The following is a 27,791-nucleotide window of genomic DNA, read 5'->3' as shown; positions in this document are numbered from 1 at the left end:
GGCAGGGCGCGTAACTGAATGGTACCGGGTACAAAAAAAATTCTAAAACGCAAACAAAAGCGCCTACACAAAATACTTCAGGGATTTGTATAAAAAAACACTTAGCTGAGAGGTTTGCCCAAGTTTCAGTTCTGTGCTATCAAAACACGAACTTCTCAGCGCGTCTTAATATGATACGATGATGCCTAAGGGAGGGGGCCAAATTGTGCTAATTTTTTACAGACTTTGAAACTGTATAGCGCCGTAACACTGACAGATATCGAAAATGCTTCCCGGCTTTATGTACCCTCACATATGCTGCTTATAATAGTGTGTGACGATCTGGCATAGCTTTGATCAAGAAGCTTCGTGAGGCCTTTTATTCTGAAACCTGATATAGCCTAAAATATGATAGATTGCGCCCGCTTGTGTGCTACGCTGCAGGAATGGTTCGGACTGATGAATTTGCGTCTATTTGAATGTTTACCTTTTTATCGGGTGACTTATGCCTTGTAGAAAAGAACACAAGCCAGAGCTCGAACCCATTGTCTCGACCGGAATTTCAAATAAAGAAGGTTATTACGTTGAACATTAAAGCAGATACCTAAAGTATTCGCGGGGGTTCATATACGCTTGTCGTGGAGCAACTTTAAAAATTACCAGCCCTACGTTATTATTACAATGTTTATTTGCGCATGTGATCACGATATAATATGCCCTGAGAGCTACCTAATTTGAATTTAGCTGTTCTTGTTAGTTTGAAAGAGGGTAGGGGCATTGACACAGCCGGCATCAAAAAGTATTCACGGATATAAGTGTCTGATTTTATTCTTTTAATGCTTATGATGACTGGAGTTTGCACAAAGGGTTCTAGCCTGGGCTCAGAACATTTTGTCTTTATGAGTGATTTTAATTAATGTGCTCGTTTCAAAACCTACAAAATATATAAGTATGAAAGAAAAATATGGAGGCAAAACGCTAAGCCGCTCGTGTGCTGTGCGATGTCAGTGCATATTAAAGATCCCCAGGTGGCCGAAATTATTCCGGAGCCCTCCACTACGGCACCTCTTTCTTCGTTTCTTCTTTCACTCCCTCCTTTATCCCTACCTTTAAGGCGTGGTTCACGTGTCCAAGGATATATGAGACAGATACTGTGCCATTTCCTTTCCCAAAAACCAATAATAATAATAATAATAATAATAATAATAATAATAATAATAATAATAATAATAATAATAATAATAATAATAATAATAATAATAATAATAATAATAATAATAATAATAATAATAATAATAATAATATTATTATTATTATAATATCACTATTTGTACTTTTATTACAACAGCTATTGGTGACTTCTTTTCGGTGTTCTTTCATTCAGACTTCTGTAATATGCGTGTATTATGTATTGCCTGGATCTTATCTGTGGGATGCAACTGCACAAATTAGACTTCGCTTTTGAGGTGCGAAACTTCCCTTTTAGATATACTATAAGCTACCAACTTTTTCCCTTTTTGGGAATAAATTGGTGACTTTAACCTTGTCCACTTCTGTCCTACGAAAAGGCGCTTTTATAGGGACGTCATCAAGGAAGCAGCTCACAATGTTAGGTGTAAATGGCAAATATGTTGGCTGCAGGATTTTTCTACGCTGCCAGTCGCTACGCTGCTGCGTCGGCCGATTGTCATGATGTCGCACTTAATTGGCCCGCACCTCTCAGAGTGACATCGCAAGGGGCCGCCAGGTTCAAGAGGATTAACCATGGATTAACACGATCAGCCATGATGTCATATCTATCGGCTGACGCCACTGGCTTGAGAGCCTCCTTTGAGGAGCGTTTGCATATGTCCAGTGAGGCTGTGATAATAATAATTGGATTTTACGGTAAGGAAATGGCGCAGTATCTGTCTCATATATCGTTGGACACCTGAACCGCGCCGTAAGGGAAGGGATAAAGGAGGGAGTGAAAGAAGAAGGGAAGAAAGAGGTGCCGTAGTGGAGGGCTCCGGAATAATTTCGACCACCTGGGGATCTTTAACGTGCCCTGACATCGCACAGCACACTGGCGCCTTAGCGTTTTTCCTCCATAAAAACGCAGCCGCCGCGGTCGGGTTCGAACCCGGGAACTCCGGATCAGTAGTCGAGCGCCCTAACCACTGAGCCACCGCGGTGGCTGTGAGGCTGTGCTGAATTCATTTTAAAGAATAAATTATTCTATTTTACCAGAACAAGAGATGATTTGCATTACCTCAAGCAGCTTGCTTTTACGATTCATCTTCATCCTGAAATCGCTATGAAAACGTGCAAAGAATTGTTCGCGATAAGCAAGCTTAAAGGATGTCAAGGGACATAATTTAGAGGGCGAAGTAAAATAAACATAAATTAAGTGTCCTGCCGACGCCAGTACAAACACTATATTGAGAATGTTAAAATGATGAAAACTAGAAGTGCCCGCACCAATGCATTCGTTAAGACGGGCAATAAAAATCAGAGAAACTGTTCCACAAATACAGTCAAAGAGAGAGGGGGGGGGCGGCAAAGTCTTGCACAGGGTGCCGAGTGATGTCATTCCGGCTCAGAACCCAGCCGCTATGCCCGCTTTTTAGCGGACGCGAAATGCAACACCACCCTTGCTATTTTACCACAGGGGGTCGAATTATTTCGATGAGGCTCCAGTGCGCTGTCTCTCATAGCCAGTACTCGAACGAAGTTGTATTATTTCATTGTAGCTATTCCCAGTTTGCAGGTTACTCTGCCTGTAACAGGTTTCATTCCTGTGGTCGTGTGAAAACTAATTATACTTTACTGAACCATACTATCGCATACTTTGGTAAATCAAGCAAAAACAAGCAAACAAAAGAACAGCTTTAATTGCAGGGTATGGACGAATGTGGTTCAGCATTCGGATGGTGCTGTATTTATGGCATTCAAGGAAGATAGCCCGCCAGCGAACAAGCCGGCGTAAAAACAGCGTCAAGGATCCGCGATCACGTGGCACGCTCACGTTCTCTCCCTTTTGTCACAAAACACCAGTCGGAAATTAAACTTCGCCACAGAACTGTATTTCTGGAATTGTGCTTTAACTTATGACGATACAGGTTGTTGTGTAAACCAAAGCTTTCCTCACTTTGCTTACACCAGGGTTAGACAAGGTCAAGGATCCGTGATCACGTGCAATGCTAACGTTTTTTCCTCCTGTTGTCACAAGGGGCCTGTCGGAAACTAAACATCATGACAGAATTTTATTTCTCCAATTGTGCTTTTCCTTATGCCGAAACAGGTTGTTGTGTAAACCAAAGCTTTCTTCACTTTTTTTACGGCAGGGAGAGACCTATCCCTGGTGTAAACAGCGTGTCGTCCAAGGGGAAAGGACCCGATGGGCAAAGTCGCCAACTTTTGTTTTTCTAAACTGGCTTTGCACGTGTCGAGCACCTGCTGCCCATGCCGGTCACAAGGCGCATGCTTTGCGAGCCAGACCTGAGACACGTGCGCCGGTGACGTATGCAGGGAGATGTCTATTGAAAGAGGACGTTACTCAGCACATAGAGGCGGAAGGAGTGTTGGGTATTCTATGGCGCAATCCGCCTTTTTCACGACGCGACTACGCATGCGCCCATCCACTGGCGGCGGTGTCGCGAAACATATTGGAAGGGTCGCGCGCTAGACTCGAGACCGGCCGTCGAAGTGTAAACACACCGGCTTCCTACGCGGGGTGCGTTGCTGCAGCCGTCGGGCGCTCAGCGCGACGCATTTGGCGATACCTACGAAATGTGTTGCATACGGCAGCAATGCTCAATTTGTAAAGGGAAGTAAACTCGGATTTTTTTCGCTTTCCGAGCGCTTCCTGGGGCAGCCTTCGACGCAATGCGTGGATAAAAGCAGTTCGTCGGCTCGACGATCGCGCCCGCCCTTGGGCACCGTCAAGCACGTCAAGACTGTGCGGGAATCACTTTGTGACAGGTACGGACGAGGTACTGTGTTTAAATGCGTGTGCAGTCTATCACGAAGTGTTTTATTCATGGGCAGGAAGGCCTCGAATGTCACCGCGGCACCCAGACTTCGTTCCGGCGCTTTTTGCTTTCTCAAGCAAGAGGGCCAAATGGGCAAGTGCTTTGAGCCGCTTTCAACGCGCCATGGGGCGGTCAACGAAAAAGAAGCTACGAGAGCATTCACGCATGGTTCTAAAATTTTGTCATAATCTCCTATGGAAATTTCCTTGTTTATGCCACTACACCCTGGCCAATCCCCCCGTGTGGGTATGTGCCATGTATTAAGAGGCAGAAGGAGAAGAAGGCGCGTTATGCGTGTGTTCGAATCATATCCATGATGAAGAGCTTTGCGTGGTATCGCCGGAATGGATTAATGTGCGCCTTTCGCACTCGTCTTTATGGACGCGCATGCTTGTTTAACCTATGCAGCTGTGTTGGGGGAAAATACAGTGAAATGCTAGCAGAGCTGCCATGTTGCGAGTACGCTTGTGCTTTTATAGCTCGTGTAGCAATTTGGCAGCGCTTGAGCACAACGATTGCTTGTGAAAACTGTTGTTCCAGTTGTTTTCTGTGCTACGGCGTGCACGATGTATTATCCACCTTTCATGGATGGCAGGCATATACAGCGGAAAACGCCAACCTCACTGATCGGGGATATTTTATTGAACATTAAGTCCCCAATGTAGCCATCATCTCTGAAGCGGCGGCCCTTGCTCAGCTGGCGATCGCATTACATGCCGGATGATCGGATATAATGAAGAATTTGTTCTTCGGTGGGCACAGCAGCCTGCCTCGGACTTCGCACCCAGCCATCAGTCAATCCTAGAAATCCTCCAGGCACCAGGTGCTGCCCAGGACACGCCATCGTTGACAGATTCCAACAAAACGTGCTCCGCAGCGGCACTCAGTCCGGCCGGGTTGGGCGCAAAGTACCCTTCCAGTGAGGTTCCAGTGTTGTACGCGAGGTGGCAGCACAGGAAAATGAATAAGGCGGAACTAAGACGGCATCTTGCAACCCCCGAAACGGTTGTTGATACAAGCATTTTGGACGCTTTCCATTGTGTTCGCCCAAAAAATTCTTCTCCAAGCATGTCAGGTAATGCTTTCGGCGTCCGTGATTGTTATTTTTTTTATAAAGTTCAATTCAGCTTCTAATCATGAGTCTAAATCCTGGAGTTCACTAAGGTCGCACTTTGGGCTAGTTGGTATGAGAGCGAAAAGATACGGCGCTGGAGAGATATGGCACACTGTGTATCACTGCATCCTGTTTCTGCCGGGATGTATCTCTTCTATACTTATAACTCGTCAAAAAAAAAACACGGACAGCATTTTCGCATCCTTCTCAAATGAAGCCGTCTTGTCAGCGTTTTCAATCGACACAGAGTCTTCACCTGCCCCTCCCGCCACAAGCCCTTAAACCATCCTGCTCTTTCCGACCCCTCTTTCTCTTCGCACTGGGCGCCTTAGTGAATATCCTACTACTGAACATGAGTTCCGGCGGACAGAAGGCTTCAAGCCGCATTGATAGTTTTCTGTCGCCCACAAAAGCTCTTCCGGCTGCCTTCTCCTCCCCCAGTGCGGAAGCTAATCCGAACAAGCTAATCCGCTACGCAAGAGCCTTTTTTAGTATTTGGTTTTGCTTACCTAAACAGAGACAGGTCTTGGTTGACAATGGAAGCTGGGAACAGCGGAAAAGGAGCGTAAAATTGTTATCTGGAGATACACGACAGTCATTTGCGCCTTCGGGTATTGGTTTACTGGATTGTAGCTCTAATAAGCGCAACTTGTTGAAAGAAAAGCATCCTCTGCTGTTCTACTCTATGCAGTGAAAGGTGTGTGTGACTTTCGACGGCAGTTAAATACACAGATCCAGTATTTAAAAATTTTTACTGTTATGTTTTTCACGCACGCATCCTATGGTAGAGTAATTATTCTCGATCATTACAACTGGTCTGAACAATGCTAAGATAAATAAGGATAGATAGACTATAGTCTAATTGGTCTAGAACTCAGCGACAGACAGTCATATCTCCTTCATGATTAAACTGCGCGAAAGAAACAGGTACAAAGACAAGAAAACACGTACACACACAGAGCATCCTTCTCAAATGAAGCCGTCTTGTCAGCGTTTTCAATCGACACAGAGTCTTCACCTGCCCCTCCCGCCACAAGCCCTTAAACCATCCTGCTCTTTCCGACCCCTCTTTCTCTTCGCACTGGGCGCCTTAGTGAATATCCTACTACTGAACATGAGTTCCGGCGGACAGAAGGCTTCAAGCCGCATTGATAGTTTTCTGTCGCCCACAAAAGCTCTTCCGGCTGCCTTCTCCTCCCCCAGTGCGGAAGCTAATCCGAACAATGGTTAACCCCACTGCCCAACCCCCCACTGTGTGCTCCATCTGCCTGCGTGGGTCTATGCGAGGTAGGAAGGGGAAAAAAGAGGAAGGAGGAGTTCAGGGCGTGCGGCCCGTGGTGGCAGTTTGCCGAACTAAACGGCCATGTTCCGGAAAGCTGGGCTTGGTAAGCGAATGGAACGGAATTCCACATAAAATTGCGGAGTGTCCCAGTGAAACATTGTTTCGGGCTTTGTAGTCAGATGTGTAGCTGCTTGCACGGTGACTTCGTTTAATTTGCTCGCTAATTGCTTTCAATTTTTTTGTGTTTTGTTTTTCTCGCGCCATTCTGCTCTTTTCCCGTCTTTTTTTTCGTAAACAACCGCCTCTCGCAATAATGCTTTCGGGTGCTGCAGGTGCTTTATATAGAAAAATAAAATAAATATACCAAGGAACAAACAAATACAGAAAATAGCCACAAATACTTCCGAAAGCAGAATACTGGACATCCGTCGGCATAGCTCAGTTGGTAGAGCCCTGCATGCGAAAAACAGAGGTCGTGGGTTCCAATGACACCGGCAGAATGCGGTTGTTTTTTCTTCGGTAGGTAGCGACTCTGTTGGTGCCACTCTCTTTTCCCCTCATGACCATATTCAAAATCATTACCTCTCATGAAGCTTTTTTCAGCGGGTGCAGGTGTGAATATCATGGGCCTCGTTAAAGAAAGTCGGCTCACCCTTCTATTATAGAAGCGTTCCTTCACAGAGAAGATCAGAGATATTGATTGTGCGGCGCAGTGGAACATTAGACGTCTTGTGCAGTCTTTAACTCTATGGCTGGATTTTCTCTTTTCTTGCTACGTTTTTAGTATCCGTATTTGTGCTTCGAGGGAAAAATAGCTTTGACCATGGATGGGAAAAAACGAAAAAAAAAACTGGCACCATGAGGGCCTACTATACAAAAGGCGCAGCACCATACGGCTTAGTATCAGATTTGGTAAATTTGTTTTATGGAGTCGTGCTTTAAATATTGCTCTCTTAACTCGATCCTTTGGTAAAGTCAAGGCAATGTAATGGGCATACACAGTCACCGCTACGCAAGAGCCTTTTTTAGTATTTGGTTTTGCTTACCTGAACAGAGACAGGTCTTGGTTGACAATGGAAGCTGGGAACAGCGGAAAAGGAGCGTAAAATTGTTATCTGGAGATACACGACAGTCATTTGCGCCTTCGGGTATTGGTTTACTGGATTGTAGCTCTAATAAGCGCAACTTGTTGAAAGAAAAGCATCCTCTGCTGTTCTACTCTATGCAGTGAAAGGTGTGTGTGACTTTCGACGGCAGTTAAATACACAGATCCAGTATTTAAAAATTTTTACTGTTATGTTTTTCACGCACGCATCCTATGGTAGAGTAATTATTCTCGATCATTACAACTGGTCTGAACAATGCTAAGATAAATAAGGATAGATAGACTATAGTCTAATTGGTCTAGAACTCAGCGACAGACAGTCATATCTCCTTCATGATTAAACTGCGCGAAAGAAACAGGTACAAAGACAAGAAAACACGTACACACACAGAGCGCTGTTCTTTCGCGCAGTTTAATCATGATCGAGAAGCACCAGCTAGCCCGATAGAGAACCCTTTTTGAGTCATATCAGTCATATCTCCGCAGTGGTAATTATCTGTGTATCACCTGACTAGAAGGGGCGCACACAATCCATAATCTAGATTGTGATTGATGGCATTCATTAAGCAAAAGAAAAAACTGAAAAATTATATTAAAGCTGGTGTGGCTCTTTGGACGTCTTTACGCAGTGAAATATTTGTTTCAATTCATCCTCTCGGCAGCGCTAAAAACTACCCACCATTGAAGCATGACAAGGAATGATGAATGATAAATGGCCGTGTCCTGTTTACCAGCGTTCTTCATGGAGCTCAAGCGAATAATGAAGATTTCTTCCCCTCCAGAAACCAAAGAAAACTGCCAAAAAGTAGACCTTTTACCTTGATTGTAAAATAGGGGCTTTAAAAAGGCTCTTGAAAGAGAGCGTGGGTGAAAGACTCAGATCGTGATAACATCATAGTTTGACCGCTTTCACCATCATTTTATTACTCGATTGTAAAAAAAAATCTATGTTATTCAGTCCGGCATTGAAATTGAGCTTTTAATGTTCGATGTTTTCCCCCTGACCGCTTTTTCCTACTGACATGGGCCGATATTTTTTTAGATGGCTATGGAGTTAATTAACCGCTCCTTACAAGGACATACTGAAGCCGAGATCGAAGTGCGTATTTCAGGCACACTGATATATACGTTGGTGTCAACAAAATGGAAGCCTGAACAGAAAAGTCTCGCGAAAATGCTTTCAGCGGACTCTCTGTCCCTTCACAGCGAATGAGGGTTTAGCAGTGGTGACCACTTCCGATTCAAGGCTGGGCTTCAAAGCCGCCCCAAATTATAATGCAGAATTTCTAAAGGACTAAATACGTCCTTCACAAACGTTGTAATAATGTGCGTTCCGCATTACTTGCCATAAATTAGGAGTATTTATTGCTGAGTTGTCAAAGTTTTTTAACGCCATCCAGTGAGTATGCGCCAAACCCATGTCTCGCCATTTAAAAAAATAAATGTGCCCATATAGGATCACCTCACCTTGTTATGTTCTACTATCGTAGAACGTTACTCTTCCTGGCTTCACACAGCAAAAAAAAAATTGATGTTTTCGTTTATGTCCTGCAATTATCGTTAGACTTATTGCAAGACACATCTGAGGAGAGCTGTTACTTTGCAGGCTTATATGCTGCAGTAAATAAATGAAAATAATCTAAATTGAACAGAACAAAACACTTTGAACCAGGATCGAATAAGAGCTTCAGTCCGCTAGCAACGCTGCGACAAGTGGACATGCTTTTTTCCTGGGCCAGGCGAACGTAACTCGTGTAGAAACTTTTATTACGTGTGGGAGGCTGAGTTCCCATGAACTATTAATAAATGGGATTTGTCCTTCATTTTTCTTTTAATGTCTTTCATCGTGGCATCAAGTTGTCTTCCTGACCACTGATCGGTTAAAATTACATTTTTATGTTCAATAGTGAAAGGAAGAAAACTTTGCTTCTTTTCTCATTTTCATCACCACGTTTCCTTTCCTCCCTATCTTCCACTAAACATATAGCCTTAGTAAACGAAATTCAAATTTGATAAGGCTCGCCAGACGCTGTATGAAAGCCTCAACGCACATGGTAGTTATCCTGAAACTGACAGACCACATGAAAGAACGTTAATAAGAAAAACGGCCAGGAAACTAAGACATATAGCACGTTTAGTGGTTAATAAGGTTATTCGAAAGTGGGCCGCATACTATTCAGTGGGGGATGCGGCGCCTATGGACAAAGCAGTAAGTTTTTGGTTTCGCGAAAACAATAAGGTTTTTAAAGCGCGAGAAGAGAATTTAAGCTTATAAACAAATCGCTCTCTATGGTCTTGGATACCAAATAAAGCTACACATGGCAAGGGCGCGAACTGTAATGACACGGCCGTGAAATCGGTTTCTGGTTCTCGTTTTACCCACTTTACCGCAACACGGCGGAAAATCATTCGGGCTGCAAACAACGCTGTGCACGGCCGTACTGGTGCCGTCATTGCATTCTCTCGTGGATTACGTTTGCAACAAAATCCAACTTAATCGTCCATTTACGGTAATCCTACACGATTATGTTTTAGTGATTTGGTATCCTTAGCTACGGTAGGCAGAGCTGTGGGTGCAGACAAGATTTTCTGCTCAACGACAAACTTCCTATCCTTGTTGGTAAGTGTCGTTATAAGCAGCGAAAGCCATCGGGTTCACGACTCATGCCGCTTATGTCTGTGCCGCTATGTCTTTCCTATCACGTGGAAAGGCAGTCGGTGCGAATCCCGAGGTGGTCAGGCGCACTTTGCGAGCTGCCTACTGGCTTTTTCGAGTTGCAAAGCAGATGCGCCGCCAGAAATACCGCTTACCCGTGGATGACGGCCGAAATGGAACTAGACGGTAGTTTGTGCCGTGTGAACTCGATTTACCTGGCACCTCCGGAAACGCCCACTCACGGTCTGAGGTGGATTACATTTATTTTTTAATCTTTGTGTTATCGCCTGTCCGAATCATGGAATGCTGTTCATAGAGAAGTGTAGATTGCTTGTTACGTGTAGACACTCGGTGCGCGTCATGGAAAGCGACGTTTCACCAGAGACGCTTTGCAATGCTGTAGACTGGAGCATGGGACGTTAGTCAAAGTTGTGAAGCGCCGCTGGAGGAATCCTAATAGTGTTATGGTTGAATAAAAGTCCTTGCCGGCGCAAATGGCGAGCTTGAACAAACACGGCGAAGAACCTACGAGCTGCATCCCGTCTCCCATTTCGTTGCACATTGATTGATTCGTCCATCCCTGCTATACGAGCCGCTGGCCGCCGTCGCTGGCCTGCGCGCTCTTCATTTTGAAAACTGAGTAAAGGTGACCTTGAAAGGAGGTAGTTTACAATTCGTCAAAAAAACACCCGCAATGAGGTGAGCGCGCACAAAACCCCGAAGGCAGTCAAAGGGCGAAAAACCGTCTCATGTCACTGCCGTGCTAACAAACTATATAAAAAAGCAAAAAAAAGGTTCACCGACTGCTCAGCCACACACGTGTCCTTGGCCTTACCGATGTGGTAAGCCTCAACTATCTTCCGACAGATTTGTTTATCACTTGCATAAACCACTGCTGTGTCGCGGGAATCAGGCGTGCAAACAGACAGGTCATCCTTCAAGTAGCATTCACGAGATTACCGTGCAATGCCAGATTAAAATTCGCCTTCCCCTCTATCGAGTTAAAGTGCTCAGTCAGGTGCACATTCAGACATCTGCCTGTCTGCCCGTAGTAGTTTCGGCAGCAAGGCAGCGGAACGCATTGGATAACATTACTTTTGCAAGTCGTGAACCTTTCTTTGCGTGAAATTGTGCATTGTTGACGATTACCCGTAGTTTTAACAAGCGTCGTGTTAAGGCCGGCTGAAAGGCCTCCTACCTGGCTCCTAGCTGTGAAAACATCAGCAACATTCTACTTTGCCGCGACTCGGTTGGTTTGGTTTTTTAGGGGTTTAACGTCCCAAATTAACTCAGGCTATGAGAGACGCCGTAGTGAAGGGCTCCGGAAATTTCTACCAAATGGGGTTCTTTAACGTGCACTGACATCGCACAGTACACGGGCCTCTAGAATTTCGCCTCCATCGAAATTCGACCACCGCGGCCGGGATCGAACCTTCGTCTTTTAGACTCGCAGCCGTGCGCCTTAACCACTGAGCCATGGTGGCGGCTGTGCCTCTCTTGGGACGGTGAGAAATACCATAGAGGTAAGGCATAGCGGTTACCTTTTCTGGCCTCGCCATTACGTCCGCCTCATCCGAGTGTGCGATACTTTCCCCTGAAACGAGTGAAAACACGCTCTGACAGGCGGGCTACATCGAGAGTTGGGAAGCCAGCTGCCATAAACTTGCAAACCTGTCCGAAAATGCGTCCTCAATACGGTGATGGCATGATTTACGTAAAGCGGACGTGATGCACGCGATTGCCGACCTGTCCTTCGCCAGCCTCGAGTGGTCCGACTTATAGCTAAGAAGAGGCTTCCCCGATATTGGGCTGAAGCCCCAACACACGTGGTCGTCCGCAAATCGCTAATCTAAATCAAGAAATTTCAAGTGGTTCTGCTTAGCTAATTCAGACGTAAAATATAGGCCTCCAGGATTCCTAAAACATGGTGGGCGAACATATCTGCGCCTTTCTTGTCTAAGAAAATTAAGTAACCATCAACATAACGCAATGCTACTGCGGGATGCCATTCTGTCGAAGGACGAATCCCAACATAAAACGTAACAAATGTTTATTAGCAACGGCAGCGGACGAGCATACCCACGCTACGCTCGCTCGGGTAGCGGAAGGAAAACAGCCGCTCTACCCAGCCGGGCAGTCTGTTTTTGTAGCCGCCGTTGGTGACGCATGCCTCGGGTGACGCCGCGGTGGCGCTGTGCTTTATCGGTAACGCAGTGCAGCGCGTGGCCGTGTTACGCTGGGCCGGATGATAACAAGGTGGAGGCTGCGCGGGAATGTGCGCAGAGTGTGTCGCCACATTACTATGTCGCTGAGCGAAGGTGCTACCTGAGACCCTATGCATGCGCCTGTTTTGACGTAAATATCGCCCTGCCAACTGGCAATAGTGGACTTGAGGTAAAAGGACAACTGCTCCATGAAGCTTGCAACCAAAATCCCGCCCGCATCGGTAACAGCCGGTTCCTCATTGTCCACCGTGATGCCGTCTTGCACACACCACAGAAGTCTCTCTTGTCGCAATGAATAGTACAGGTCCTTCACGTCAATGCTCACTGTAGAGCACCTGCCCAGGTTGCTGTCCATAAGAAACTGGATTAGCATAGAAGAACTTGGTATCAAAAATGGGTCCCGAACTTTCTGCGTCTTGAGGTGCAGCTGCAGAAACTCGGAAACCTCGTTCTGCCAAGTGTAACGCCCTGCAACAATTGTCCTGAATGGAAAGCCCGCCTTGTGCGTCTTCGCCGTGAGGAAAACATCCAAGTTAGCTTCTTCATCCTTATACATGATTTCTTTAGACTATTGACGTCAAGCCACACAACAGCCTGCTTCCTGTAAGCTGATGGCTTTGATTTAACTCTCTTTAAATTCTTGGAAATCTGTTAGTCCAGCCTCGCCTTCTGCTCTCCTCTTTTTCTGTGTTGTGTCTTCAGGCTGGTTTTAAGATAAATCGGTACCAACTCGCCCAGTCGTCAGCCATGCTGATATTCCATTCATATTTTTGGATTTTAATATTTACCGCACTGCCCGTTATGGGACATCTCGTGACGCATAGCATCTAAGCTACAAGTACAGAAGAAAAGGTTAGGTTTGGTTATGATCGTCATTGATGGTTTAAATAAACTTGACTAACTGTTAGTACAGTAACGTGAGTTGTAAAAACAATTCTGTCATTATTTTAATTTAGTTCGAAAGACTGTTCCAGTGTGAAACTTTGAACGCGATGAAGATAAAGGCTATGAACATGGGTTTGGTGGCAGAACCGTTTTCCTTGCCAAATCAGGTGACTGTACGCTGTACCATGCAGACAACTTTTGAGGTCAATGAGTACAGTCAGCTCCAACGCACCAAGTATACAAGGTCCTTTAGTTATAGATAGCATATAAATGCGACTTTTGTTGTTAATTCATTATGACTTTCTATTTTGTCAAAAGCTGGGCGGTATATAACAGCTTTCTCAAGAGCAAAATGTAGGACCGCTTGGTAACTGCACATCACTGACGTAACTCTATAAATCTGTGCTTCTTTTTAAGAGTTGCGATTTAATTGGTACTACTTGCCTACAGCCTGATATAAATGTTTGCCTTCAGTGTGGGGAAAAATATCTGGATGGCACACAAGTAGTTAGCATACAGAAGTCAAAGGCTTTATTTCATGTAAAGACAGCTTTGTAAAAGTTTTCGCAAATGGAGGTTGTTGAATTTTGAAAGCAAGACAGTGGGGAGCATTTGAGTTCCCATAGGATATTCGAATGTGCTAATTTTTTTTTCTTGCGAGCCGCCATGATATCTTCGTGTTATAAGGTGCAGAAAATTAAAATTCGAGAGGAAAAGGAAAAAACCGCTCTACTAGCTCTAATTTAATGCACAAAAATTCAAACTACGACCAACATGCGCACATTTTTTCATACCTAATAAGTTGAAAGATGAAACCAGATGCGGCACGTAGCGAAGAAAATCGCCCTGCACGAGGGCTGAAACTGTTTCAACACGGGGGCAAGAAGCGCAAAAGAAATGAAATGCAATACAGGAACACAAAAAACACCACAACAGAAAGAAAGAGCGCTGTCGGTCTTTGCATCCTGGTGTTTTTTGTGCGCTGTTTGACGATGGAAACAATGGTGTAACATCTGGCAAAAACCTTCTACCTTGCTGAAGGTTTCTGAAGCCCTACTCAACGTAAAAGTCAATAAACGAAAAAACACGCGCTCTGCATTTCTATTTGAGTTTGAGAGCAAAGTGTCCAACACTCTTCTTGAGCTTCAAAAACAGCGTTAAGCTCCACTTATGCTGGCTTAAAAGCGAGTAAAAGTGCACTGCATGGATTGTCGGGGATAGTAAAGCGGATTCAAAATCGAGCTAACACTACACCAATCAGTCGAGTGCATTTTTTGAAACGAACTGCAGGGATTCAAACACTTTTAGCGTTTTCCAGCAAACCGCGGGATAATTGTGGCTCTTAATATGCCCTGATTAATCTTAATACTTGAATATTTCGACAAGACTGACCATTGTACTCTTTTCTATAAAAACTCAGAGATGAAGAATGAAATTAATGTTCAGAATTTTGTACATTTGGCTCGAAATGGTATATAAAACAGGCCTACTAATCAAGCCACACCTCGATTAGAGGCCTGGAGGGTCATCCCTGCCGCAGATGGATAGAGCCTCCGACGCGGGAGCAGAGAGGTATTGAATGCGGTCAAGGAGAAATGACAGTCACCGAGTAGCCAAGGAAGAAAGATGTTGGCATCCAGAGAAACCAACTTCTGGGATTACACGTGGCACAAGGCCACCGGGAAACGCTGAAAGGCTTGCCAGGGAGCTCTTTCCGCCCGGCGGGAAGGAAGGAATCCCAGGGAGCTTGGAGTAGACGAGGATTTGTGTCTTGTCCCGCTGCTACTTCCTGGGAGCGCTTCCTTGTTGGTTTCGGGTCAGTGCGGAAGCCAACCGATTAGTGAGCGCCATGCACCTTTGGGGTGGCTGATATGGCCAACAGGGCGAGACAGTGCGTCCTGAAAGAAGCCGATTGGAAATAAAAAAAGAAGAGCAAAGAAATGAGATGACGTGGACAGAGGCAGATTAAGGGAAGAGTGTTGCCGAAGAGTGGGAGAAACTAGAAGAGAATCGCCACTCAAGCAGAACGCGAATAAATCAGAGAAATTCGCTAACCTGATTGAAGTGAGTAGAAAAAGGTTGCTTGGTTTCGGTTTATGTTGGCTTCCGTCATGTTATAACGACCACCCTCTTCCATTTCCTTGTCTTCTGAATAGTTAGTCACAGGCCTCGAAGTCTTGATGCCATAGGTAGCATAAGAGGGTTCTCGCGGAGCTTCTGCCCTCACCGTTCGACCACGTTCCTACGTGGCACTCGCGGTAATACATGACGTACTACGTCCGCCGCTATGGACAAGGGTGGCGCTGATGAACACTCTTTAGGGTTGGGTTACATAAGGACACAAATACTTTGAAAAGCAGAAGATTGGACAGCCGTCGCCGTAGCTCAGTAAGTAGAGCACCGGACGCTAAATTTGGAGGTAGTGATTTCAGATCCCACCGGCGGCATTTAGTTGTTTTTCTTCTGCTTTTAATTATGTCCCAGTGATAAAAACTGCAAATAAAAAACCCCTATGCTCCTAAGATCTAGTGACTATTGGCACGCCTTCTGTTGTTTTCAACACAGTCAAAATTTTGGAGCCCCGTCAAAACAAATTTCGTATGTGAATAGTTGCACATTTAACCCCAGCCGCCACCGTTCAGCTGTCATAACGAGCACATATTTCCATTCCCTTTTCAAAAGAAGGACTGGGCATTGAATACCTCATCCAGCGCCTGAAAAAAGTGGTGCGATGAACATTTACAGGCACTTCAGGGAAGCTGAAATTCAGTCAGCATGGTGAACTACACTTTTCACAATGTATAAAAGACGAACCGACCACTCCATAGACGTTTCTTTTCTCGAAATCACTAATGAACGATTATTCCTCAATAATCCCACCAAAACACTACATTTTAAAGGAAAACAAAATGACCATAGTATGACACACAAGTTCAGTAACAGAGAAGAGCTTCACTGACTACTGTTAAGGCGGTACTGTTGGAACTGTCGCTAATATAGCTACGTAGTATCGTAGGAAGCCATTGCAACCCCATGCTAAATACGAGACCAAATAACAGCGTATCCTAGGAGAAATAAAAAACGATGAATTTGCCACAGTCAGCTTCGATGTTGTAAGAAGCCAGTTGCGCTTGATTCTAAATTTGATTCTTGATTCTAGATTAGACAAAACCTACATAATTCATAAAGAAGCAATGAATGGTTTGCAGGAGGGAGAGAAAAAGTTGTTATCGCCCGCAAAACAAATGCCCTTGAATATGGCAAGCCTGACCATGGCTCACTGTAGGACATCTTTGTGGTCCGTGAACCAGGTGCCGTAGGTAGAGGAAGGGGGCTTTGCTATACTGCAGAGAAGGGGGAGTGATGGGGAAAGAAAAGGAAGGGTTGCACGTCAGCTCGTGCAGAAATTAGTTGTCTTGTTAGCATCGACACTCTATCCCTACAAAAAAAAATACAGTCTACAGACTGTCCATAGGCATCTATCTATGAAGTCTATAGACTACTTATAGACAAACCCTAGAGAACAGTCTACAGGCAATACAAATCCTGTAGAGTCAGTACACAATCTATAGATTTATGGCCCTACACTTTTAGTAGACTTCTGTCTATAGAGAGTGCATATACTATGAACAGACAAAAATAAATATCTATTAGAAGGCAATAGAGTCTATGAGAATTCTGTTGACTGCCTATAGACCATTTTTATAAGGGCAGCGCCGCTTAAGGCCCACACTTACAAGGCTTTGCATACGGCGATCCGTGTTACGGTCTCGTGATCCACTTACAAGAAGAACCGAGCTGCGCAGTCAGAAATAGTCCATAACTTTCACCGCGCTGTTAAAAATGATGTCCCCGTATAAGTGGAGCTACAGCGGAACGTGAGTCACGTTATGCCTTATCTCTCCTCTACCTAATGCATTCGGGGACCCGGAAACATTTGCAGAAAGAACAGACCTTTGCCGATGGGGCAGGTGGAGTGCTGCCGAGACACAACAGCAAAGATTGAGCAATGATTCCCAAAAAATAATAACATTGTTTTCAGGAAAGACACTGAAGTAGCCATTTCAACTGTAGGAACCAAGAGCCAAGACCGCAAAAATTCACACTGGGTGAAGTAGCTGATAACCTTTAAAATCACCCATTTTGGAAGTACTGCACTGAAATTGAAAAAGCGATCCTTCAGCACGTTTATAGGAACAAATCTTCAGGTTAACTATGGAACAGATGCCGCTCTCTCTCATTTGTTTTCTGTCATCTTTATCGCATTGCTTTCTCTAACAACATAATAAAAGAGATGTTGGTAACCGGCACAAATACTACGAAAAAAACTGAAGCCAGACACGAGAAGGCCATATCGAGCTCTCAGAACTGTGATGAGCAAAAATAAAAAAAACCTATTCACTGACATCGTAGCCGTATTCTTCACTTCCACAGTGTACCTCAGTGTGGAAGATCTGAAGGACGAATTGGGACCACATTCTGCGATATTGTCAACAAGATGAGGACGACCAGCAAGACGTCATGATGCTACTTGTCGCATGGAAGAAGAAAATAACATACGCCCTACATGAGTTCGCCCAAGAAGCCAATCTGGACATGCATTATTTAAAAGAATTGACACATTGTCGGCCTCTAATCAGTTCGACGCACTCGAAGCTTTGCGAGTCTGAAGAAGTACATGCATGTTTACTTCTCTTCATGGATCTTCATTTATCTTAATACTCCCTTCGTGCCCCTATCTTTGCAATATTATGTGGTTAGGTGACATTGTTATTCTGCAAAGTGTGTCCATAACAATTCTTCAAACACAATGCTCAGACTGTACTGAAATCCGTGAGATATTCTCTGGAAAGCGGTAGAGGACTCTTCCCGATGTGAACAGCTGCGCCATTGTCGCAGCCCTTCGACTGCACAATACCTTCAGTGAAGTGAGAGAAGCACTACTATGCTCTCAGGCACGTAGGTTGATGCAGACCCCACGGGAACAGTGCTCCTGCGAAGATACGGTGGGGGCAACACAATCCAAGAGATCGAAAGCACCGAAGACAATCGAGACAAGTATCGCAGAACACTGCGAGTCGCACCGATACCCAAGAATATGGACCAGAACCTGCACAAGGCGCGTAGGGCAGCAAGACGGAGTACGTGCAGAGAACCCTAGCAACGTTTTTAAAAGACGGAAGACAAAGCAGCAGAGCAGTGGCGTCATTGGTTAGTTCGGACCTCAAGGAAATCACCAGCGCACCACTACAGGACTGCAGGGTAGTCGAGGCTGAAGAGGCAGCTGTAGCTCTGGCAGCAGTGCTACCAATCTGGCAGGTTCCTAACAATAATAACGAAATCTCAAGCAGGATGCCGTAATTATACAAACGGCAAAATTGAGAGCACAGCACGCCACATACTCTGCTTAAGCGACCCGGGAAACAAAGTTCAGCATACCATAATCTGGGTACCAGGGCACAATGGCATAACAGAGAACCAAGAGGCGAATAGGAAAGCTCGAGGGCATACCGACCGGGCGTCCAACACATCCATCGTTGAGCAGCCCGAGTCAGTACCCATGGGCTACACAGATGTCCTAAATTATTATAAAGGGGTCAGACTGAAGTATCCGCCCCCACATAAGGATCTAAGCAGAGAGGATGCTGTTGCATGGGGACAGCTGCAGACGGGTACTTTCGCGAATCAAAACCTCCTTAGTAAAATGTTCCCTACGCAGTATGAAGCTAGGTGCCCATGGTGCCGAGAGAAGCCAGATTTATACCACATATCATGAGCCTGTCAAAATATTGAGCCTCCAATTATCTATAGAATGAAAAAGTCGAGTGCGGAAGAGTGGGAGGCTATGCTTTCCATCTTTTGGCTTGAAAGGCCAAAGGTGCCTAGTAGAGAGAGCTGGGGAGATGGCCATACTAGCCTTGGACTAGAGCACCAAACCTTTGAATGAAGACGGAAGCCGCCATCGGAAGATAGAAGACGCCATCTGAAGCCCCGAAGATCTCTTTTCTAGAGCTCAATAAATGTTTTTTTTTTCAATCCGATTCTGTCGCTAGTGGAAACTAGTGAGTCGTCTGGCGATCAGTTATATGCGGAGCACCCTGTTTAATCCACAAGTATATAGAATGGTGGTGCATAGGGGGTACTGCGTTCACACAAACATTCTCAAAGCAATATAAAATGAAAGCAGTACTGTCTCCACTCTCATAGTTTTAATTTCGTGTTTTTTTCTTTGTGCCGGTCATTTGGCTATCGCCGCGGGAAATCATTCTGGGCATGACATGTTTTAACCTCCCATTCTCGACAAATGCAGGTGAACAACTTCCGGAAACACAGCGAAATTCAGACCGAACATGAAGGCGATCTTTTCCTTGGGAGCAGCAGTCAACAGAAAATCAATAAAAAATGTAGCATCCTTAACCTGAATCCTAATCCCCGCCTACGCAAACAGAGGAGCTTTCCTTTTGCTATGTATTACATGGCTGGGTAATTGCCGCCGCGTCTCGTGGGTGTTTTATAACTGCGGCTGTCACACTCTGTGTTATAGACCATTTTCCTCCTCTTTCGTCACAGGATCATATTTAGTGCCAGCAGCCCGCGGCATATATCATTGTTCTTCTACCAGCATCTGTCCGAAGATCTATAGACTAAGCTATGGTTCTTTTGGAATGCATTTCATGCTGATAGCTGCATTGCACAGCAATTTTGACTACAATATATTAATGTATTTATTTACGGTGCTAAATCAAATAACCATAATCGCGTTTATTTGAAGTCTTTGCTTTCACGTGAAAGCTCAAGGGACGAGATCCCCGAACGTGGCGTCACATGGACCGTTCGCCGTGCTTTCCATTAGCGTCCAATTCCTTCATTTTATGCCCACCCCCCCAACGTCCTCCGGTTCCCGCTTCTCCAGCGCACGAAAATTTCCCGCGGGATGCGGGGCAAATGGCATGTGTTCCTCAGAAGGTTGCAACCGCGAATTTTCACGTGTCTAATGGCGCTTGAAAGCCTCGTTAGCACAGTGGTGACCACAGCCTCACAATTAGAGCTATCGGACTGCATTAGATGGTAGGCTTAAAATCTTCATGGCTGTCTTCTTGTGTAGCACTTCGATATTCGGCTCAATTTTTCCGACTCACCGCCTCTTGAACTGGCAAGCTTTCAACGATGAGTGTTTTTTGCTGTTTCATCGTGAAGGCTTCTTCATTCATGTGTTCAATGGTCGCATAGCGCTGATGAACTCGGTTTGAAGTTGCCGGTACTTGCATGTAGTGGCCGTTGGTGTTGGAAGAATAAAATGGGACACACGAAGGTTAGGCGCTTAAAAAATAGTGGAATAAGGCTGATGTCACCGTTTTGAATTATCAGCGAGTGCAGAAAGAAAGGCGGGCAAAAATTTCAGTAACGTAAGAAATCCTTTAAGAGATTTCAATGTTCACAACGATTACCTAAAGGCAATAAACAATGATCAGACGTATCCCTTTAACCGCATGGGCGCCACGGTGGGTCAGTGGTTACGACGCTCGGCTGCTGGCCCGAAAGACGCGGGTTTGAACCCGGCCGCGGCGGTCCAATTTCGATGGAGGCCAAATTCCAGAGGCCCGTGTACTGTGCGATGTCGGTGCACGTTAAATAACCCCAGGTAGTCGGATTTCCCGGAGCCCTTCACAGCGGCGTTTCTTATAGCCTGAGTAACTTTGCACAACACCTGCATACATTTTCATGCAGAACACAATTTCATGAAAATTATTGCTTGCAATATTTTTTGGTGGCTAGGGGTTTAGGTTCAAAGCAACGTCGAGGAATTCACAAAATCAAAGTGCTTGTACACCTATGCACTGGTGCTGACAACTAGGTGCATGTGACAGAGAGGTGCAAAGTTTCGAAACTGCACGCCTGAGCGCGACAGGTGAATGTTTCAACGACTTTAAAGAGTTGTTTCCTTGTCCACCGCCCCCATTTAAGGTGCGAACGTTTTGAAAGGGCATATCTTACACAGCGGGAGGTAAAGAATGGAAATATGATTCGTGCAACGTCCACATGTTACTGTATAGAGTGGCGTCTGCCGGATATGCGGGAATCAACTGAGGACACAAATCTGCTGATTTTCGATAGGTGCCATGGCCTCCACGGACCTCTACGAGGGGCTAAAACCTCTGGTCGCCTGAAGCACTGTTCTCTGATAGAAGAAAACATCGTAAACTGACCAGTTCGTCCATGGACCAAAAAAAGAATGTCGTGAAATAATAGATATAGTAAAGACGGTGATTAATCAGTCGCGCTTTCTAGCCTAAGAACTTAGCCCAGTTTTCAGTCCCCTTCCATAAAGCTCCCTTCCCCCACGTCACGCCACACTTTTCGTACCACCCTCATATCCGTACGTCTTGCACATCTTCTCCGCAATGTAATACATACTCACTGAGCACGATGTTTCTTTGTCTCCATGCATACGTACCAGTGGCTCAGTGCCTATGTCGATCGGCTGCTGGCCTCAAGGTCGCGTGTATATGCCTGGCGCGGCAGCCGAGTTTAGGAGGAGAGGATATGAAAAAAACTATCGTGTGCTGTGCAATGCCAGATCGCGTTCGAGATCCTTCGGTGGTCTTCATTAATTTGCAGTCCTCCGCTATGGCGTCCCCATATCTATCGTTTCAATTTCGGCTGTCAAACCCCACAATATTCAATTCCGTTTTTTGCAAGGTCTCAAGGTCTCGACACAAAAGCGGCACAAACAGAGGTCTGTTCATCTCGCAGTGCGTGTTTCTGTATAACAAGCGCCGTTCCCAACTTGAATGCAAAGCATGGAAAAAAAGTGCAGCATTAAGGCACCATTTCGTTGAACTGTAAGCTACTAAAGTCCTGTAGTCACAATCACTTAAAAACCACCGCATCATCAATAACATTCTATGGGGAATAAATGCTCCAAGATGTTAATACTGTTCACGATTAACAGCGAGCTGTCAATATGGAAGGAGTTCTCAGCGATACTGACAACAGCGCTCGTGCAGACGAGCGCGCTAATCAAGCAGAGAAAGAAGCGCGATTCTGTAATAGTTGCAGAAAACAATGTCCTGTCATAAATAAACCAAAACCAAAAATCTAATTTAATTTTTTTATGCTTACACTCTCCTCTGAAAACAATTAGAAGTGAACGCATTTGTAATCTGGCAGGCAAAGAGCGTAGTACGGCCACCTGTCGCGATAGGGAAGCGAGAAGATACTGCGCAACTGCAGTTAAATGACTCTCTAACGTGAGCGTGCTATCACCGCATCCGCGGCCTAGTGCATGGTCTGGTCGTCCGCCTCGGCTGCGGGAGGTGGCAGGCTCGACACCCACCGCCGGATACCAACTGAATGTGTACAGGCTGCCCCGACCTGATGACCGGTTTGTTCAAGAACGCAGTCCTGCGGGAGACTTCGTAGATCCTGTTGTGTCCTTCGGGGACGTACCACGTTTCGAATATCAGCCTGTCAAGGTGATTCAATATGTGGTTCAGGATTTTCTTCGTCGTTGCATGAGTGCCGTTTAAGTGTTACATTGTCACGTTGGTGTTAGGCGGCCGAGGCATAGTCAACAGCTGCGTAATTCTTGACGTGCACTTCCACAACACTTCTGTCTCTTCTTGATTGGAGGCCGCCGCGGTAGCTGAGGTGTTATGGCGCTGGGCTGCTGGCCCGAAAGAGGCGGGTTCGATGCCGGCCGCGGCGGTCGGATTTCGATGGAGGCGAAATTCTAGAGGCTCGTGTACTGTGCGATGTCAGTGCACGTTAAAGAACCCCAGGTGGTCAAATTTCCGCAGCCCGTAGGAACGCCGCAGTAAAGGGTTCCGGAAATTTCATCCATCCGAATTTCCTTAACGTGCACTGACATAGCGCAGTACACGGGCCTCCAGAAATTAGCCTCTATCAAGATTCGACCGCCCGCGGCTCTGAGATGAAGGATCTATTCATTGTAGCTAGCAGCTATAAGCTCAGGACTGGATTTAAAAAGCGCAGTTTTCAAGCATAACGATATAATACCGCTGTTTACCAGTTTGGAATGCGCTGAGCCGAATGGAAGCAGAGGCTTGTTAGCGCGTGGCTCGTACTTCCAGTAAATCTGTGCGTTACGAAATAAAAGCTTGATATTCAGAACTCTAATACTGTCGTCAGAAGGCATCTCGTGCGTTAATTCTAGAGGCGACAAGCCTGCGTGTAAGAAGGTCAATCTGTTCGTAGTTAGTTCTTCAAGAGAGTCCAAACTGCACTCAAGGAATATTAGAAATCATCAACATACCTGAAATTCTTGGTTACTTTAAAATTTGGTAGGCAGCTACAAAGACCTCTGCAAAGATTAGCTAAAAATTCATCACTAAGAACCGGGGCAATACCGGAGCCGATAAAAATTCCCGCGGTGAACAAGTGGTTACGGTGCTCGGCTGCCGACCCGAAAGACGCGGGTTCGTGCTCAACCGCGGCGGTCGCATTTCCATTCATGCGAATTGATAGAGGCACTGGTACTACTGAAAGGGGGATGAGTTGGTGAACGTTCATGATGTAAAAAAAATAGCGACAGGGAAACACGAAGAATGGACAGGACGACACAGAGGAGCGCTTGGCTGTGTTCTCCTGTTCATCCTTGGTGTTTCTCTCGTGCTATTGTTCACATCACGCCCGTGTACTGTGCGATGTCAGAGCTCGTTAAAGAACCCTAGCTGGTCTTGATTCTCTGGAGCCCTCCACAACGACGTCCCTCAAAGTCCGAATCGCTTTGGGACTTTAAACACCATAAACCAAAGCAAACTAAACCACTTCGTGAGCGTGATCTCATATTCAATGGGACCCTAATACGCCCCAAGCTGTACCAATTCTCTTCTGCGCCATGTGGACGGGAAGTCCTTTGCCTCAATCCTGTTTCTATTGTTTGGGTCGTTTTTGTGCCAGCGCATTGTGTTTTCTTCGAGTCATTCTCAGAACTTTTATTCTTTGTACAGGATAATTGAACATACTCTTCGGCCGATAATCAAATCGAGTTCTCATTTTGCGCGAACGCTATCGGCCTGATAGCAGCGATTTGTAAGACGAAGACAGGACCAGGGGCACAGCCATACATACTTTTACACTTTGTCTCTTGCGACAAATAAACTTTAATGAAATTGAAACTGTGGATAAATGCGTCCCAGATTCCAGTTGTGTATCATTTCGCTCTCACCCTATCTAATGCTAGCTGTCCCAATTAGCTTAGTTGGTAAAGTGACTGAGCCGGTGAGGAGGTGGTCCCAAGTACAAAACCTCAACCAGGAGGAAGTTTCTTCTTCTACGATGTTTCTGTGACAGCTAGAAACCTCCCTCTTGTAGAAACTCCCTGTTGGAGAAAGTCTATGTTGGAAACTCCACGTTGGGAAAACCTCATGTTGGGAACATCATGTTGGGAAAACTCCGTGTTGGAAACTCAATTTTGGGAACTCCATGAGCAGGTGAGGAGGCGGTCCCAAGTACAAAACCTCAACCATTAGAATTTTTCTTCTGATACGATGTTTCTGTGAAAGCTTGAAACACTGGAAAAGTAGCCGCATAGAAACGCTTCGGAGGTTGGTAATGAGCAATTCCTTCCTTATTTTAAACCATCTGCACTTTGGGGGACGCCTTTGAAAATTGCACCTTGGGGGTTAATGCTTATTTTCTGTCTTCATTAAATTCAAGTGATTTACGTTGTTTAAGGCTTTTCATATTGCAATATTGCAGTAATTAGAGATTACCGAACACACAACAACTGACCTTTCTACGACGCACGATTTCCAGTACTGAGCCTCGCTAAGTGTGTCAAATATAATTCTCGCATATTTAAGAATGAAGAAAAACTAAAATGAACCGCTAGGCTTTCAATGCTCTTGCAATTAAGAGCATGAAAACACTTGAGTACTGCACCAATTACACTTTCCAACTATACCTTTTTTTTATTAGAGGTCGCACTAAAACATCTGATTTTACGGATATTTCTATCTCTTATATGCCAAATTGCTTTTTTACCTGAATGATAATAACGAAATTTTAGTGCCACTTTAATGCTTCTGCAAAACATATATTTCAGAATTTTGCGGGACATTACTTGGTTATTTAGCATTTCTTTGCATAGAATATAATGAATTCATGAGAAAAATAGCTTCAATGAGAAAAAAAAAACATGAATCGTTTGTTGATTGTGGTGCTTAACTTATTGTACAGCTGATGAACCTATGACAGCCAAAAAAATGCTGGATATTGCACACAAAAATGATTTGCTTATCCCACAGTTGACATGCAAAGTTTTCGCCGTGGTGCATGTTGTGGTCACTTGTAACGCAAAGACGCCTAAAGAACCCGCGTCATGTCTTCCATTTTATTTCTTCTCAAGCGTTCTCCGAGATCTAGCGGGATTTCATTCTTTTATGACCTGTTCCGTGCTGTTTTTCTGCAACTAAACCAAACTCGGTTATGTCTCGTTGCTAACGTTTTATTTAAATGTTCCCCGGCTTCACGTACGAAAAGAAAGCCCTTTTTTGTAATCAGCTAGCCGTAAGAAAATCATCATAGTCTGCCCTGAGAGGTTATAGAGTTTTGGGAACTATTTCCGAAAAGTTCCGAGAACTTTCAACGTCATTCTCATGCGAGTATTTAACAACTCATTATTTGTCGGTAGCTCCAGGTAAGCTCCGCTGTTTAAAGCGCAAACATTTTCCTCTCTCAAAGGGTTGATGGTTAAGCCTTCCTCTTAGTAAATCCGCGGCCTCGGCTTTCCTCTCGACTGCCTGACCGATAAGCCCCGCCTCAGGCAGGTCAAAATGGAACGCGTAAAACCGGTAGCTGGCCAGCAAGGCCCCAGTCGTCTGAACTTAGCCATTCCGACCTCCCACTAACCGGTAAACTAAACGCACGCGTCCTGTAGGGTTAGCTCTTCCCCACCAATCGGTCGAAGCTTCTCGCAAAACGCACTTTTTACTTGCTAAAAAATCGGCGTGTAGACCCGACTTCAGATGAAGCGAATACTTTTATTAGGTTTTTTTTTATAATACTATATTTTGCGAGGAACATACCTTTAAACTATTTTTATTTCTCGATGTATTGAGGCAAGAGAGGCACGAAAATGTATGCACGAAAAAGCCCATTTTTGACTTGTCTAGCTCGACATTAGCTGAATAAAATAAACAAACATTCTTCAAGTAGACTACCGAAGCAAAACCTTGTGGGTCAGAGCAAGGCCACAGAAGAAAACATATCGCAACAAGTGGGAGAATTTCGAGAACAGGGGTGTTAAAATGAAACCCAGGTGCATTAGAAGGCCGGGCAACCAGTGGTGCTGACTCCAATTTCAGGGTTGATTTGCGGTCAACTCTGCGTGACACGAACATTTTGTTCCCCAGGGCATACCTCTTTACGTTGGTCCCATACAAACCAAAGCCCGTATTTGTCCCATAACAACTGCTAATGTCACAAGCTTTCCCTTTCCTCAATGCTTTCTCTAGAAAGCAAGCGCTTCTGAAAATGCTGTGTCTGCAGAAAAGATTCCACAGCATTCGTCACAATTTAGAAAGTTAGCATGCAAGGGCTGGCGGCGCCGAAGAGATTTTCTTTTCGCTGCTAGAGACGGTGTTGTCTAGCTGTGGAGATTTCAAATGCTAGTTCCAGTTTGCACCTTTCTATCGCCTTTCGATATTTTTCGATTAACGAAGAAATTTCAGTGGAACTGAAAAGGAAGGCTTGAAAAGCCAAGGGTGATTCATCAATTACAGGAAAAAGGCTGCCATTTGTTGATAATCATCACTCACTCTCCACTTGACGTTGCTATGGCCGATAACTGCAAGTCGTTTTAAACACCTGAATAACACGTAAATTTATGCAGGGAGGGTGGATAGAAATTAAGTTCTTGGTACGTTCTGTACAATTGAATTTTCGCCTAAAATGTTAAAGTCGTACTTTGTGGCAATCATAAAGCAAAAGTACAGTTTTTTAAGTGGATATTTTGTGATGCAATCATGCTTACAGATCGGCAGTCGATACGCTAGCGTCTCTCGAGTTCACCGCTTCTGTACCTGTATATAATTTCGGGGCGAAGTTCCATGGCCAGAAAAAAATGACCAGGAAGTTGTGCAACAATTCTGTGTTAGCAGTATTCATAAAAATTTCTTGCATTGATCGCGAGTCCATTGCGGATTTCAGGTTGAGTTCGCTGTTGCTTTTTTTCCTTTCCTGCGTGGGTTTCTGCTGGGCGGGTGGTTTTTGTGGAGGCGTCCTGGAGGTAGGGAGGGGGTGTTCGATGAAACTTCTCGAAGGTGAAGCTCCGTGGAAGCTCGTACGTAGATGAAACATTTTTTACTTGTGGATACCCCGAAAGAAATCTACGGGAAGGTGCTTCCGTTTTGTGCAGGCATCACACACACACACACAATGAGGTGTAGGCTCCTGGAGAGATGGTGGTGCTCGGGTGGTCGGTTGAGGCTGGTACGAGAGAACAGTTGGGTGCCAACAAGTACATCCACCGGAAGGTACTTCCTCTGGTGGGCGGTTATCGAGTGT

The sequence above is a fragment of the Amblyomma americanum genome, chromosome 5, assembly GCF_052857255.1.
Source record: "Amblyomma americanum isolate KBUSLIRL-KWMA chromosome 5, ASM5285725v1, whole genome shotgun sequence".
Classification (NCBI taxonomy): Eukaryota; Metazoa; Arthropoda; class Arachnida; order Ixodida; family Ixodidae; genus Amblyomma; species Amblyomma americanum.
The sequence above is the reverse complement of the archived record's forward strand: the minus strand, read 5'-3'. Positions refer to the sequence as shown.